Genomic DNA, 17649 nt, shown 5'->3' with positions numbered 1-17649 from the left:
AAGAGATGGGGTGCATAGGTAAAGCAGGGAAATGTTGATATCATATCCACTAACTCCTCCTAAACATTTCTCTCTCCCTTCTTATTTGTAAAAAAATAAATTTTAGTGATTTCAGAGAGGAAGAGAGAGACAGAAATATCAATGATGAGAGAGAACCATTGATCATCTGCCTCCTGCATGCCCCATGCTGGGGATTGAGCCTGCAACCCAGGCATGTGTCCTGATCGGGAATCGAACTGTGACCTCCTGGATCATCGGTCCATTCTCAACCACTGAGCTATGCTGTTATCCTCTCATGGTTCCAGGCTTAGCCGTGTGGCAGGGCTGTGGTTCATGGAGTAAAGATCAGGTAGACAAGATATAAAAGGAGAAGCAATAAGATCTTGTACAACTTGTTCCCGAGGGCATTGAAACAGTTGTCATGGACACATAAAAGTTCAGTCCAACATCATATATATATATATTGAGAGCCCATTAAAGTACTTGCAGACACTTGGTTAGGCTTGGGGAATTCAAGAAAAGACTAAAATACATTGTTTTTAAGGTACTTACTGGTTAGAGGAAAAGAAAGACATAAACAATTATGACACCTAGTAAATATAAAATTAAAGGTGAGTTTGAAGTGTTGTGGGAACCTAATTCAGTATGGTGGTAAATTTCAACCCTTCCTGATTTATTTTGGGCACATATGGGAGAGACAAGGGCTCTAATAATCAAGAACTTAAGCATCTCTCTTGAGTTGTATGAAGACATAATTCCAAATTAAAGCTGAGTGTATAGAAATCCTTAATCTTGTAAGACCATAGCCAAACCCTTCATTATCACCTGTTTGGGGCCACCTTTGGAAGGAGTCTCTTTGCTCGCAGTGTATGTAGTCAGCATAAAAGCATGCGGCTGAATCAAGCAGCGCAGTAGCTCTCAGCAGCGAGGTAGCACAGACCTTTGGGGGATGCAAATGAACGAACCCAAGGCCCTCTATTTGAAAAGCTGCTTGGGTCGCAGCAACCGGCCTGGATGCTTCCGAGGCCCATTGAGCTAGCGAAGGTCCAGGCATCGGATGGTTCCAGGGAGAGCTCTGAACAGTATGATGGTCTGGGCTGGGGTGAGAGGTGGGAGGGATGAAGCCACTTTCCGCAACGCCAGATGCCACCTCCGTGCAGGGCGAGGAGGTGGCCTCTTCAGTTTGGGAAACACTCATGTTCAGGCTGTAAGGTCTCCGGGCAGCAGAAGGGTTTCTGGAAGCTGCCCTGCCTCCTCTTTCTTGTGCCAAAATAGGAGTGTTTACCCAGATGCAAAAGATGAAAAATCATGACATTAAAAAAGATTGGAGTGCTTAAAAAATATGGGTTTAATTAAGTATGACTACCATTTGGGGATGGAAGGATGCAGATTTGGAGAGGCACAGGGAAGATGTAGCATCTGTCTTTTCACTACCTCCATCATCATGGTGCTACTGTGGCTCACTCCTTGGCCATTCTCCTCGCCAAGTAGATGGAAATGATCCTTTATTTTAAAAATTGTATTAAACTTATTGGGGTGACATTGGTTAATGATCCTTTATGTTTTTTAGGCTTAATATAATTAATTTATTAATTATCCATGGTTTTTTTTTACAATTTTTATTGACTTTATTATGATGACATTTGTTCATAAAATTATATGGGTTTCAGGTGTACAGTTCTATAAAACATCATCTGTATATTGCATGTGTTCACCATTTATGTTTTTACTAAATGTTAGCTGATTAAACACACACTTCCTCTGGTACACAAAAGAAGTGCTGTTTGTGTGTGAGGGGAGTGGGGGTGTGTTTGTTTGTTTGTGTGGGCTGCAGAGCATAGCAGAATTACTGGGCATTGTGGAAATTTAGAGGGATATGAAGGTCTACAATTCCCTTTTTTCCTGCTGTTTCTTTCTCCACAAGTAGCTCTTATGGTGGTAGTGGCCACACTATGAAGTAAGTAGGTCGTGTGATTGTCTGAAAAAGGAATGGTCTGGGACAGAGAGAAGTGAATTTGAATCTCACTCTTATTGCTTAGTAGATAGTGAAAATGGCTCACTCCCCTATAAATGCAGACCATTCATTCTCATTTTGCAGAATCATAATTGCTTCAGGGTTTGGGAACATGCGCACACGTGCTTAGGAACAGGTATGCTCATACTCTGCTCTGCATTCTTTCTTAAATCCTCACCTGAGGATATGTTTTTGGTTGACTGTTTATTTAAATTTTGTTTTGTGTGTTTTTTTAGAGAGAGAGAAAAGGGAGAAAGAGAGAAGCATCGATGTGAGAGAAAAACATCAAATGGTTGCCTCCTGTATGTGCTCTGACCAGGTATTGAACCTGCAACCTAGATATGTGTCTGGACTGGGAATGGAACCTACAACTATTTTGTGGACAGGACAACAACCAACTGAGCCACCTGGCCAGGGCCTCTGCGCTGCATTCTTATCGCGCCTCATGACTGTGGCTCTGTAGCTGTCCCCCCGTCACAAAGCATGACTCCGCCGGGTTAGCTGTCATCCGAGATGGCGGGAGCTCAAAGCACTCTGGGTTTGCAGCAGCAGAACATGGATTGGGGGTTGGGCTTGGTGGGATACAAATGGCGTTCTAGTCTGCCTTGCTTCATAACATGTCCTGAAGAAGCACAGTTTGTTCCCAGAACCTTACATATCCTTCATCAGACCTTGCCTTGTAGCTTCTGGAGTTATTTTCTATCTTTATAGTATTTTGAAGCCGGTCCCTTTGGCCAGGAGGAAGACAGATGCCAAGCAATTCCCTCTCAAACCTAATTCTCCTCTTTGTCTTTGACTCAAGTCTCCCTGCACTAAATTCTCCCCCCAACTCTAACTCCATACCATGAAATTGTATGGAGAGAGAGACACGTGGCACCAGCCCGCCTGTTCCACAAACAGCTCAGCTTTGAATCTCACGTTTGAATCTTTGCAGTCCAAAGACACAGCAAAGAAAGCAGCCAGGCTCTCTCGGTACCGGGAAGGGTTCACAAGTTAGTGTGCCGCAGTGATAGTTCAGAAAGGACTGATCCTGATATTTGTCAGCTCCATTCCAGTGGCAAATGAATGTAATGTACTTGGTCGGTGCAAACTGAGCTTTGATAAATATATACAGGATTCATCCGAGTTATAAGAACAGAACAGCGGAATTATATTCTGTTACATAATAGTACTTGGACTTATATAGTGCCTTTAAAAACACTTCTAAAACCATCTCACTTTTAAAAACGATTTAAAAAATATTCACTCAAATGCATCTAGGTAGGCATACTAGTGACCATATCTTTATTGTGTTTTACAAGGAACAGTAACAGTAACAATAATGAGTATCATGGATAATATTTATTAGAACATTTACTGAGATCAAGCATAGTGGTCAGCAGTTTACGTATGTTAACACATTTAATCCTCTTTACAACCCTATGAGGTGAATACGGTTCCTATGAAAATTTTATGGAAGAGGAACCTGAGGGTCAGAGAAGGTAGGTAGTTTGCCTACCTACTTTTGATTCACAATTATTTTGATTACAAGAAACAGAAAGCAAATTATGGCTACTAAGACCACACATAAAATATCAAACCCACAGATAATTATTGGAAGGACGCTTGGGTATCTCATAGGATCAAAGGAGACTTGAGCTTGCCGGTGGAGGAGCAAGGGGAAAAACAGTCCCTAGTCTCAGAAGCAGGAGGTCGTAATCTGGAGCGGTGGTATCATTGCTACTCCACTCCAAAGGCTTTTGCTCTTTATCTCAATTAAAAATTTCCAAATTCTCAGAAGAAAGGGTTTGGACCATTTTGGATTAAATCTAAACTTGTGAATCTTTCAGCTATTGTGAGGAGACTGAACCATGTACTACAACATGAAAAATAATACTATCACCTCTTTTTAAAGATAAGAAGATTATTCCATGAAAATGAACTGTTTCAATATTGTGTAGCTAATAATAGCATAGACAGAATTTTAATCCAATTCTGATTGAATTGTTTTGAAAAATATTCTGTGTAGACTAACTCGTAGGCCCAGAACTCACTGTAACAGGATTCTTAGCCTACACTTTTAAGTGTGATGACTTTGTTTTTACATTTGGGTGTCTTCTTTGTTTGTGTACTGTTAATTAGTTTATTTTAAATCAAGTTGTGTTTTAAAATTCCAGTCTGTCCCAACAGGGCAGTGTCCTCAGGGAATGCATATGATTGGCCTCAGGATTAAAAATGGTATTAAAGAGGCAAACTCTCTTGGAAATTTCTCTTTCTGAGAGCTCTTCTCTTCTCACTTGTAGGATTTTGAGTTTGGTTTAAGAAATTATTCTCTTATCACACACCCCATGAACTCATCCATGATTTGAAAATTCAAAACTCTAAGTTTCTGCTCACAATACGGGAAAGAAAGAGTCAGAAGAAAATTTCACAGTAAGTATAAAATAGGACAACACCAGATATAAAAATACCTGCTGATGGCGCAGGTCAGTTAGAAGTGATGGGGTGGCTTCCTTTACCCATTTTGGACACCAGATTTTGGACAATCAGTTGCTTTTGACTCAGGTCAGTTAATTTGCTAAGATACTTTTGAAAATTTAAAAAAAAAATGTATAGGCAGCAGAACTATTTAGCTGACAACAAAACTGTTCCTTTTAGAAGCATTACTGTCTACATATAAAACAAATTGAATTCCAAGCTGTCTCAAAGGGTAAGAGCTTCTTCTTTTTTACTGCTGTATAGTATTCCATGGCATAACTATACCATAGCTTTTTTTTAATCCACTCATCTACTGATGAGCACTTGGGCTGGAGAGATCATGCTAAGTGAAATAAGCCAGTCAAAAGAAAGACAAGTATCACCTGATCTCACTCATATGTGGAATCTAATTAACAAAATGAACTGATGAATGGAGTGGATCCAGAGTCATGGAAGCATGGGACAGAGTATGGAATCTTGGCAGGAAAGCAGAGGAGGGTAGGTAGGTGGAAGGTAATCAACCAAAGAATTGTATGCATATATGCAAAACCCATGGACACAGACAATAGGGTGGTGAAGGCAGGGGACAGGGGCAGGCTGGAGGGGGTCAATGGGGGAAATAAGAGGGACATATGGAATACTTTCAACAATAAAGATTTTTTTTAAAAAAACACAAATTGAATTCCATACAATAGGGGTTTTTGTGTTTATTTTATGTATATTTTTATAGCATAATTCTAAAGCTAACATAACCCTCTTCACTAAGGAAAAGTTAAAATGCTTGTGGTACCCCTATTTGGCTCCTCTTTCACTGTTCTTTGTCAGGGGTGGGTTTCTCCTTCTCTCAGACAGCTCTCATCCCACACAGTGTATGTAGGATGGTCCCTCTTGCTGTTAGAGAAAATTAGAATACGTAATATTCACCGTCTCTCAGCTGGCAGTGGTTCTGATGTCACTGTTGCTGCAGAGTCCTCATATTTGTCTACATGTTTGGGGACCAACAGGAAGGTCCGACATAGCATTCCCGTGTATAATTCTCCAGTTTTCTGCTTCGTCTCTTTGATTTGTAGGACTGAATGCAATCATTTATTTTTTTTAAAATATATTTTATTGATTTCTTACAGAGAGGAAGGGAGAAGGATAGAGAGTTAGAAACATCGATGAGAGAGAAACATCGATCAGCTGCCTCCTGCACACTTCCTATTGGGTATGTGCCTGCAACCAAGGTACATGCCCTTGACTGAAATTGAACCTGGGACCCTTGAGTCCCCAGGCCGATGCTCTATCCATTGAGCCAAACCAGTTAGGGCGGATGCAACCATTTATAAGTGTGGGATAGCTTGAGAAAAGCATCCCTTCTGCAGAAATAAGTTGACTCTAACATCTAATAGACCCTTTGACCTTTAACCCCCTGTTCCCCTTCTTTTTTCCCATCATTTCCCTCCCCCTCTACTGGCTATTGGCTTAAGTGGAGTGGTGTTGCTCTAAGCATTTCAGGCTACCATCAGTGTAGACTACAAAAGTATACGTGACATGGTCTCAGACATTGTTATGGGAGGCAAGAAACTGACCAGAAGATGTTGGGGATGATATACCTCTCTGATGTCTGGCGTTATTCAAGGCAATCTGGCTCAGAGAAGAGTAGGGTTATGTTCATGAGATAAGTTTCCCAGGACAGCAAAGGAGCAAAGGAAAGTTATCAGATCAACAATCACACGTCAGCACTTTACAATCTACAGAGCATTTCTCTTGCTTTATCTCCTTATATCCTCACCACTCTGGGGTAGATGTTTTTATGACCCCCTTTTTCAGATGAGGCCAGAATCAAATGTTCGCAGCCAGAGTTGTGTCTGAATCAAGACCTTCTAGCTCTGAATCCCGTCCCTTTCCCTGATGCTTCATAGCTGCAGCAGAAAGAGGTGCCGTTTCTGTGTCTTATCACAGACACGCACCCCCTGCATTGCCTTTTGCCTGAGTGTGGTGGGAAACAGGTCTGTTAAATGATTCCCTTAAAGAGGGACAGACAGGCAAGAAAGGGGGTCTGTTTATAGGGCAGATACAAGGAAATTGGTTGTAAATGAAGGATCAAGAATAAACTGTAGATGAAATAATTAGAAATGGAGCTAAGAAGGGCTATTTTTTTCTGTCATCTAGGAATCCATCCCACTGTCTTCTCTAACAAGTATAGAACATCAAACTGCATCCTTTTGCATGAAAATATTCTGTTCCTTGGAAAAGTATTTTTAAAAGTATTTAAATATTACACCTATAGAAAAACCTTTAAGTTCTTTAGAATAAATCGGCTAGCAGAGGTATAACTAGCAAAGGCAGAACAAAAAAGTGGAGGGCTTTCTTGCTAAGAGAAACTCCAACAATCATCGGAGTCCTTTCAGTATCAATGGGCCTTATTTTAGGTGATAAACGAGGAGGAGGAGACTTGCTAAGGCCTTTCCTCCCTCTGAGATTTTTGGACCTGTGAGTTCACTTTAAGAGAAACCTAAAATCTGACAAGCAGCCGAGGCTGCTTTCCCCCATGTGACAGCATTGCTGACACACAGCTGGAGACTGATTTATCATCACTTTTAAGGAAAGCCTTGAACAAATGACAACACATATGGACATTAGGCAGCTCCTGCATAAAACACAGTGATAAATGATGTGTGAACTTTAAAGACATAATTTCTTCAATAAAAACTCTAAAACATGTGAGTTAAAACATCTGAGAATTACTAGTGATGCCCCCATTTGAAATTTACAAAGTGGTTCCTGGGAGAGGATTGAGAAAAGGTGGTTGACTTCTATTAGTCTCTTATTTCAATGACAGTCTTACACCCCCATTTCCATGCTCACATTTCTGAAGTGCATTGTAATGTTCCTTTAGAAGAGGGGTGAGCAACCCCTGGCACGCGTGCCAAACATGGCACGCCAGTAACTTTTGCTGGCGTGCGAAACCCTCTCTTACGATCTTCCATTTACAGTTTTTTTCTTAATATTGACTTTTTTTTATTCAGATAAATTCAGTGTAGGTGCATCTTAGATAAATAAATAATTTTACATAACATGTATACATTAAAAAAATGTATCTTTCATCATCCTATACCGTGTTTTTGTCGCTCGAATGAATTTTATTATTTCTTCAAGGTTCTTCACATAAGTACACCTTAAGAGATATCAAGTTGGCATAACATGTTCTCAAAAAATTAGGGTGGGCACGCAGAAGAATTTTGAGTCACAGATTTTGCTGGTTTTGGTATGCATTCACAGAAGACTGAGGTGGGTTGGATTTATCACTAGTTTACCATCCTCTGCATTTCTAATATCCAATTTTTATTGATGACAATTAAACTAGGATGCTTTAAAGTAGACCAGACTCTTAATCTATAAATCCTTGAATTTTATCGGAGAAAGTTAAGAAGCTTAAGTCAAGAGAAACTCAAGGAATTTTCCGAAGTTTCATATGGTAGCTGCCAACTAGGCATCTGTGGTAACACAATTACCTCTATTTCACACACTTACCTTTTTTTTCTTTGAAGATTTCAGTTTGAAACTTGATTCCTTAGGATTCTAAGTAGCCAACCTAGTATCAAGGTCTGGACTAGGGACGGGTAAACTATAGCCAATCAGCAGGCTAAATTCAGCTGACTGCCTGCTTTTATAAATAAAGTTTTATTGGAACACAGCCATGCTCATTTGCATATGTGTTGTCTGCTGCTTTTTATGCCACAATAGTAGAGTTGAATAGTTGTGACAGTTGGAGCCCAAAATTCCTAAATTACTTACCGCCTGGCCCTGTACATAAGTAGTGTGCTGATCCCTGGTCTAGCCCCATTCAGGCTAGTATTATAGGGCTGTCAAGATTTATTTATTTATTTATTTATAGAGAGCTGAATTTTTCAATTAAATATTTATTATTTGAAAGCTCATCAGATCTGGTTATATAAAAAATGTGGAAAGCAGGTGAGCTAGAGCAAAGCTACTGGCAAATAATGTTTTATATTTAAAAGATGATTAGTCTAACAGACATTTCTCAATCTGTGGGTTCTTCATTTTTTTAAAAAAAAATTTAAAATACTTTCAGCAGAAAGGTTAAAAGCAACTTTTTGGCTACTTGGCTGGTTTAGGAATCTCCCTCCTCCCTGCCAATACTAGCAGAAGTCCCCAAGTTTAGGAATCTCCCTCCTCCCTGCCAATACTAGCAGAAGTCCCCAAGTGACTTCTTCAGTGACTTTAAACCCTGAGTTTTTACTGCTTACCTCCTCTTCCTTCAACCCCCCCCCTTTAACTACGCTTCCAATGGTCACAGTGCGTGATCCTGACAGAAATATGCAGAGGACACACGAAGTCCTTTTAGGAGCAGCTGTAATTTCCACAGTGGTTTTCCTTGTTGCAGGAATTGAGATTCCAAAAGGAAATAACCCTCCCTTTAGTGGGTTTGTGTTGAGATCCTGAAAGTTTCCTCGGAACAGTCTGCTCATAAACCCTTTTAAGCATGCAGCCCTTTGCACAAGTCCCCACTGAATTAAATACCACACAGAGCTAGGGGAGGACGGCTAGGTACATTGGATTATTTTATAAGGTTGGGAGAGGAAGTGGCACCGGAGTTTGAAACTGTGATTGCTCTTCTCCCTGTTGCTCCTCTGGTCTCAAGAGTGGTAAAGCTCATGCTCCCCTGGCCGTGGGTGTTCAGTCCTGTCCCCATTTCTGATTCCACGCGCCAACTCTCCTGACCCAGAGGGCGTGGGAAACTCAGTGTGGTTTCTTCTGTATGGTTGAGATTCTTCCCTTAAACAAGAAATGCCTGTCTTTGGGACACTTGGCCACAACATCTGCAGCAATAAAACAATTCAGCAGTGACTCAGCAATTTGTAAACTTCTGTTACATATACTTCAAGTCTCAATAATTCTGCAAGTCAGGCCTTAAATTCTCCAAGTAGTCCCTCCCCCTTAATAGTGAAGGAGAAAATGAAAATCATCATATTATCAAAGGAGAACTGGGAGCATGAGTATATTCCACAACAGAAGGCACTTAGGGTATTTGGACAATGTGCAACCATTGAGCTCTAATCCCTGGTCTGCCTTTATCTAGCTACATGACCTGCGGGAGTCCTTTCATATCACTGGGTTTGTTAAAAGCCAACAAAGGAGAGATATTAGATTTTCAAAGTCCCTCTAGCATTTGTATTCATTGTTTTCAAATTTTGTTCATCTCGGGAATAGATTTTTAGAGAGAGGAGGTCTTGGAAAACTTACCATCCTATGTCACCCTCCCACGGGCCCTAAATAAGCCTATTTAGAACTTGCAGCAGGAAAGTACAAATCCTTGAATACCCTTGATAAGATAAATGTTCCTTCTGTTTGGAAGGTTGTGCTTCTTGACCAAATGAGCATTTTTGGCAGGTGCCCAGGTAGAATGGTGAGAAAAAGGAGGAAGTGACTGCTTTTTCTGCCAAATCAGCTGGAACAACCTTGGCCAACAGAGGAGATGTGTTACAAACAGATGCCCTTCACATGCCAAAGGGAACCTCACCATTTTACATACTGCTTCATCTAGAGCACAGGGAATAGAGAACGGGCTATGCAACTTTCTCCCTGGGCCTCTAATTATATAATTTTATAGGTAACGAGGGCTCTGATTTTCTTGTCTACAGTTGAAACTTTGATAAGCACATTTTTATAAAGATGAATCTTGCCTTAACAGCCACAGGTGAGACATGGTTCATTAGGGACCTCTACCGGAAAAATCTCGACAATGACACCATTATATTTGACCTTAATAACTGCACCTGGAGTCACTCACCAAGAACACCAGAGGAATTTTGGCAACAAATTTAGCTCTGCACATTAACAATAAATGATTCTGAAATCACATTCATCTGTACTTTTTAGGAGGCTCGGAAGCTCAGTTAGCCTTGATGAATTACTTTTTTCTCTGAAAGCAGGGATAACATAACGCATTATTAGCACATTTTATGGAAATGGTAGTAAGCCAAATTGTTAGCAATTCAAAAAATGCAGGATTCAGTGGAATGGATGAGATGAAGAGTAAATTTGCTCCCACCTCCTGCCATGAAATACAGTGCACGAGATGTTATAATGCGTGAGGGGAACACTTGGCAATACGGCGTGCTTGGGGATTTAAATCAATGGATGTCTTTTTACTCTGGCATTTCATTCAGGGGTTCTGTGTGGAAGTAGGCTGTTGTCTACTCATGGAGACAAATGATTCTTCTGCATTCTTTCTTTCTGAGTCTATGAGCACTAAGAATGCATCATCCTTGAGACCATTCAGAAAAGAAATGTCAGTCGAGAAACAGGAAGGAAAAGAGAGAAAAATGACATTGTCCATGCCCTAGGAAAAAAATGAGCAAACACCTTTCTTTTTACACCTTGAACCCCAATCTATGAGCAAGATTTAAGGGCAGTCTTATAGGAGGTCAAACAAGACTTTAACCCACTGTCATACCTATAAGAAAGTCGTCCCTCCTTACCACTCTGCCCTAGGCCAAGACCCTTAACATTCCCACCTGAAAACTGATTTTTTTGCCACCCGTTTTGCCCTTTCTCACCTGGAAACTGATTTTCTTTGCCACCCGATTTGCCCTTAGCTCACCTGCTTTCCACATTGTTAACAGACTGATCTTGCTGAAATAGAAATGAGATCCAGTCACTCCCACGCTCAAACATCTTTCTGTATCTATACAGATACATGATAAAATTCATATTGTTAGAGTAGTGCTCTGGCTCCACCCTCTGATAAGGGCTCTTTGTGCACCTTCAGAGGAATGCTGTGCTCCAGTCTCCCAGATGGGTCCGTGTTCTCCTGTGTAGAATCCTTTGTACGTGAAACTTAGAAGGATGAGAAATGATAGCTAACGTTTATGGGGCACTTAATGAGCCAGATGTAATTCTGAGGGTTTTATACTTATTCAGTACCCTCAGCAATGGCATGAAGTTGGCACTCTTAGGATTCAGTACTCTCAGCAATGGCATGAAGTTGGCACTCTTAGGATTCAGTACTCTCAGCAATGGCATGAAGTTGGCACTCTTATGACCTTCACTTTATGCAGTAGGAGCCTGAAGCATAGAACAGTTGAGTAATTGGCCTGAGGTTACACGGGGAGTAACAGTCGGATTTGGGGTTCAAAGCCACATGTTCACAGTCGCAGTGCTGTGCTGTGCTGTGCTGCCTCTGTCTCAGAATTCAGTTGAGAGAGCCTTTCATATGGAGTTTCCCATGAAGCCCTTGACCTGAAGGAGGAGCTGTGCACCTGCTCTTTGTATCCGGTCCCCCTGCTAGAACATATCACACAGCATTGCTCATGCTATATTCCAGGAGAGCCTGGGATCTCGACGGTCTCCTGCCTTTTTATGCCTAGTGTTTTATAAATGTTTGTGGAATGGGAAAAAGATAATCTCATTGTCTCCTACCATAAACTGCTTCCATTTGTTTTAAAATTTTCTATATTTCTGTTGGGTAACTTAGCCCTCGTAGACTGTAGGCATTCAGTAAATGTTGGGTGATGAAATGAAAGAGCAGTAAGTTTATGGGCTCATTCTTGGTGCCAACAGGAAGAAGGAGTGGATCCCCTTCCAAAAAGATGGCTGTTTAATTGTTCACCACTCCCTGAGTTACAAATAGTGCCACCCACACATGTATGAGTTTCAAAGGAAACTTCTGTGAAGAAACAAGGAACTTCCATGGTGTAGCTTTGGACTGACAGGGTATAGCATGCTTAATTTTGGCACAATAATGAAAACAGTGACAACAGAATCTTTCCAGATTGCTATTTGCTACAGCAATAAAATGAATGGAACACCTGCTGTATACCAGGTCCTAGTGTAAATGTTTTATATGATTTTATTTAATCATCATAACGATCTTTTAGGATAAGCATTGTTCCCATTTTACAGGTGAGAAAACTGAAGATGAGACTGATTAAGTATCTTTCCGAAAGAGTAATCTGCAGAGCGGAAACCCAAACTCGGATCTGGCTGACTCTGATTTAAAGCCTGTCTAGTGGCACGGTGTCTGAAGCCGGGGGTGTGTCTATGTAACTCACTACTCTTTGGGATTACAAATTCAAGTAAATTCACCAATGAGAAATATATCCACTTCATTATGCAATGGCAGGCTATGTATGTTTGCAGTATAGTACAGTGGTCGGCAAACTGCGGCTCGCGAGCCACATGCGGCTCTTTGGCCTCTTGAGTGTGGCTCTTCTACAAAATACCGACTTCTGCGCATGGGCCACGAAGTTTCAATCGCACTGTATGTGTGTGCCCGCACGTGGTATTTTGTGGAAGAGCCACGTGTAGCTCGTGAGCTGCAGTTTGCCGACCACTGGTATAGTAGAAACAAGGCTTTAGTTCCTAGTGACAAAGAGACCAACTCTCATGTTAGACTGCTGCTTTTTCAAAGTTTAATTTTTAAATATATTTCTATTGATTTTAGAGATGAAGAGACAGATAGAAACATCAATAATGAGAGAGAATCACCGATTGGCTGCCTCCTGCATGCCCCCCACTGGGGATTGGGCTTGCAACCCAAGCATATGCACTGAGTGGGATCGAACCGTGATCTCCTGGTTCATAGGTGGATGCTCAACCACTAAGCCACACCTGCTGGGCTAGACTGCTGCTTTAAATTCCTGTTTGCTTGCTCTGTGTCTTTGGGCAAGTGGTTGAACCCCTCTGTACCCAGTGTCTTCACCTGATAAACAGGTGACAATAATAAATGAAAGTTTATAATAATAAAACCTCCCTTCTGGGGTTGTTGGACTCTGGCTTCTGATCTCTAATTTGTTAGAGAGTCCCCGCCAGCGTTCCAGTGTTCAATAAGCCAGGATCTCCATGCCAACTTAGTGCTCCTGCTGTCTGCTTCTTTCTGACTCCAGTATGCCACTCCTCATTCCAGGCTCTGCCGCCGGATGGAGGCATGTGGTCATGAATCCAAAAAACCCTTTTGCTAATGCACTTCATTCCCCAAGAAATGATGGAAGTTTCTTGCTTCAGCTCTGGCAGCCATGTAGTTTATGTATATGCCCTGCTCTATAAATCGCACTCAATTGCTTAAGGCCAGCTATTGAAATTCCCAGTAGTAGTAAAGAAGCTCACCATTTGCAGTAATCTTTAGTAACCGATAATTAGACACTCATCAGCTCATTTGCTCAGCGTTGTTTTTACTTAGTAAGACATTTAATGAGTTAATTACAAGAAAAAAAATTGAATACTAATTAAACAGCAATTAAAGGGTTTTATATGCAAGCAAAGTACATTGGTTAAATAATAATGTTTAGAACTAAGACAGTGAATGAAATGATTTAAGGTAATGTGGTAAGAATTGTTCTATTATATACCTATTTTCATGGTGCATTAGTCTTGCTTGGTGTGTGAAAGTAATCAAGTTTCAGGTTATCAGACTTTCTCAGCCTCAGTTCTGCTGACATGTTGAACCTTAAAATCCTTTGTTGTGGGGGCTGTCCTGTGCATTGTGGGGTGTTTAGCATCCTGATCTTCTACCCATTGGACACCAATAGTACTCTCCCATTTGTGATAACAAAAATGAATGCGGTCATTGCCAAATGTTCGCTGGGGAGCAAAATTGCTCCATTTCTCTTTTTTTTTGTCCTTTTTATCAAAATTATCTTACTTTCACTAATTACCCAAATCACATTTTTCTTTTTAAAAGATCATGGTAACATCTGTGGACTCCACCAACTAATATATTGCTTGGAAATCTGTAAAAAGAAATTTTAGACTATATAACATGAAGAAATACAGTGTTTCTTCCCTTCACCCAATTTCTTTTTTTTTAAAATATATTTTATTGATTTTTTACAGAGAGGAAGGGAGAGAGAGATAGAGAGTTAGAAACATCGATGAGAGAGGAACATCGATCAGCTGCCTCCTGCACATCTCCTACTGGGGATGTGCCCGCAACCCAGGTACATGCCCTTGACCGGAATCGAACCTGGGACCCTTCAGTCCTCAGGCCGATGCTCTATCCACTGAGCCAAACCGGTTTTGGCAACCCAATTTCTTATAGCTACAGCACTCTGACAACAGTTCTCTCAAGCCTTTAGAAACTTGAGAACCATTGGGAATGTGGAGGATGGAGTAGGACAAGTGAGGTGAAGGAAAACGGTGGGGGTTGTTCTGGCACTGGCTTCTTGAGTCACGTCACCTTTCACAAGAGGAACATACGGAAAGTTCCTTCTCCATGTTGACTTTTGCCCAATACTTTAGCTCTTAACAGCTGGAAACATCAGGTGAAGCAGAATAACTCCCATCGAGAACTGGGTGGGGGTGTGTGTGTGGGGAAGACTGAAGAAAATAAATGAGCAATAAGTGTGATACCATCAGCCCTGCCCTTAAGCCCTTCGCTTATTGATTTTCTCCCCGAAGGCAGGTGCGGTTATCAGAGCCCTCAATTCAGAAACCGCTGAGTGTCCAGATCCTCCTAAGTATGAGCTGCGCACAGAGTCAGCTCATTCTGACTTCACCTTATGCAGAAGGTGTTAAGGGATATTCAATTGGAATTACATTTGGGAAAATAGTCTCTACTTTACTATTATAAAGCAAACAAATCTTCTTGGTATTAAAAAGGCACTTTGAGGTTTCTTTCTGCCTTTTTTTCTCTCCACCAAATCTTACTTTCTAAACAACATATTGCCCGAGTTAAGCGTAAACAAATCTGTAGCATATGGCTTAATCTTCTCTCAAATCCCCTTTGGGTCTGAGGAATTAATTGACAAACTTAGTGGCAAAGCTTCCTTGTAGGATTTGGAACCCCAAACTTAGGCAACATGACTGGAATCAGTTAAGGACTGCCATTTCTTTTTTTTTAAATATATTTTATTTATTTTCCACAGAGAGGAAGGGAGAGGGATAGAGAGTTAGAAACATCGATGAGAGAGGAACATCGATCAGCTGCCTCCTGCACATCTCCTACTGGGGATGTGCCCGCAACCCAGGTACATGCCCTTGACCGGAATCGAACCCGGGACCCTTCAGTCCGCAGGCCGACGCTCTATCCACTGTGCCAAACCGGTTTCGGCAGGACTGCCATTTCTGTTAATGCCTTCTTCTCTGTCAAAAAGTCTTAGCGGGCTGATGGGAATGCAGCCTTCATAGCTGACTACCTCAAGCTCCCATGCCACCGTTTCCCCTCTGTCTTTATTTCTCTAAGATTTTCGTAGGAAATGAGCACCGGTTAAGTTCAAACCAGAGGGCCTGTCGCCTCCGGTGAAGTGAGACCATCATGCCTGGGCAAATGCAGAGATTCGGAAAACCTCGGGGGTGGGGGACATTTCTTTCCTCACTGAGGTTTCAGAAGTTCCATAAATCCTAAGTATCCCGGGGAGACCTCAGAAGGAGGTAAAAGGGAGCAGGTTTATCATTAATCCCCGAAGATTATTTCCCAAAGTCTCTCACTACAGGCAAACGCTAAGGTTCTTTTGTGTTTGCCAGTGTCTAAGTAGGAAACATCAGTTGTTACACAGGGAAGACTATGGGCATTAGAGTGTGGAAAGGTTGGAGTTCACAGCTCATCCTCTCACAGGTAGGTGGCTGGTCTCAAAAGCTCAGCTGAGATGGCAGGTGCGTGGCAGGGGCTGTTTGGAACCCCACAGAGCTCTTGCCTGAGGCCTGGCTGGGGGTGAGCTCTAGGGCTGGGAAATTTCAGGTTAAGAAGGCAAAATCCATCAAGGCAGCACCCCCTGTTTAGAGTCCAGCCAGTGCTATAGTTGCTTCGGCCATGTTGAATGTCTTTAGTAATTAAGAATGATAGAAATTACACGATCCCCCAAAGGAAATCTGCGTCCTATTTTTGGGTACACTCACTCCCACTTCAGGCACAAATACCTGCCTCTGGCTTTCAAAAGATTTTATTTTGCTTTTACTGAATCCTGCCCGCTTTCCCTGTTAGCAGGAGAAAGGAGAGGAATTATCTTCTGTGCTGTGACATGGAGACTCAGAGAACCTACATTTTGCAGTCACCCCATTTTGACACTGGATCTTAATCTCACGAGAATCCATTTCTTCACCTGTAATATGGGTGTGAAACCATGTACCTCCTGTTACCAATTTGCAGTCCAGTTTTGCAGTGGGAATGAGCTAAAGCAATTCAGGGCAATGAATGCCACATCATAGGGGCTCATTGATAGCTCTCTTACACTTTGCTATCCCCTGGAGTATGAAGTGTTACACATCAATAATGAGGATGATTGTGTCTTGAAGGCGATAAGACAGTAATTGTGAAGTGCAGGTGGTACTGCTGTATGTTTCATTTGATAGAAAGTTTTAGGAATTGGAATGAATCTTGGAAACATTATTCCCCCAAAGTCCTTTCAAAGACAATACCTAGAAACCTCAAGCTCCTGGTTTGTGACACTGTCTCATGTGGGAATGGAACCTCCTGTCCCTAAATAGCCACAGACTTTGATCAGTGTAATTACAGAAATCACAGCTGACTTGTATTTTTTCTTCTGCTTCATGTTGCTTTATTTTCCCTGTCACTGGTTGCTTTATGGCTGTTTTATTAGCCTCATAATGTTTGGGGACATCAAACTTCAAATAACTATTTCTTTTTAATTTGGGAAAATAAGCCTAAACAGCAAGGAGCATGGAGAATAATATTCCTAATGCCCGTGTGCCCACTGAAGAAAATGAATAAATGCGAATTTAATAAATGTCTTTTTACTTCTGCTCTATCTTTTACATAGAAGCCTCCCTATCCCACTAACCTTATTCTTCCTCATTGTACATTTGGCACGATTCCCTCCACTTCATGCGTTTGTATTTTTATCACATACAAAAACTTCAATAGCAATACTGTTTTGTGTTTTTAAAAAAATCTATGTAAATGTTCTGGAACCCCCCCCCCCCCCATTTCATTCCAGTGTTTTAGAGAGTGATCCATGTTGATTGATACATACAGATCTAGTTACTTCACATTTGCTATTGAATTATATTTTATCATATAATTGTACCGAGAAATTGTTTTTCCCTGATTGATGCACATTTTGAGTATTTCCAACCTTTTGCTGTTTATTTCCCCAAATGGTTTCATAGTTTGATAACACAAATTTATAAAGCTGCAAGATAAATAAAGCATGTTTTGTGATATGCAGCACAATCAGGAAGAAGTAATCACATTCAGGATAGAATTCTGTAAGAGG

Source organism: Myotis nattereri, assembly GCF_964212035.1.
Source record: "Myotis nattereri genome assembly, chromosome: 16".
Classification (NCBI taxonomy): domain Eukaryota; kingdom Metazoa; phylum Chordata; class Mammalia; order Chiroptera; family Vespertilionidae; genus Myotis; species Myotis nattereri.
Note: the sequence above shows the minus strand (reverse complement) of the source record.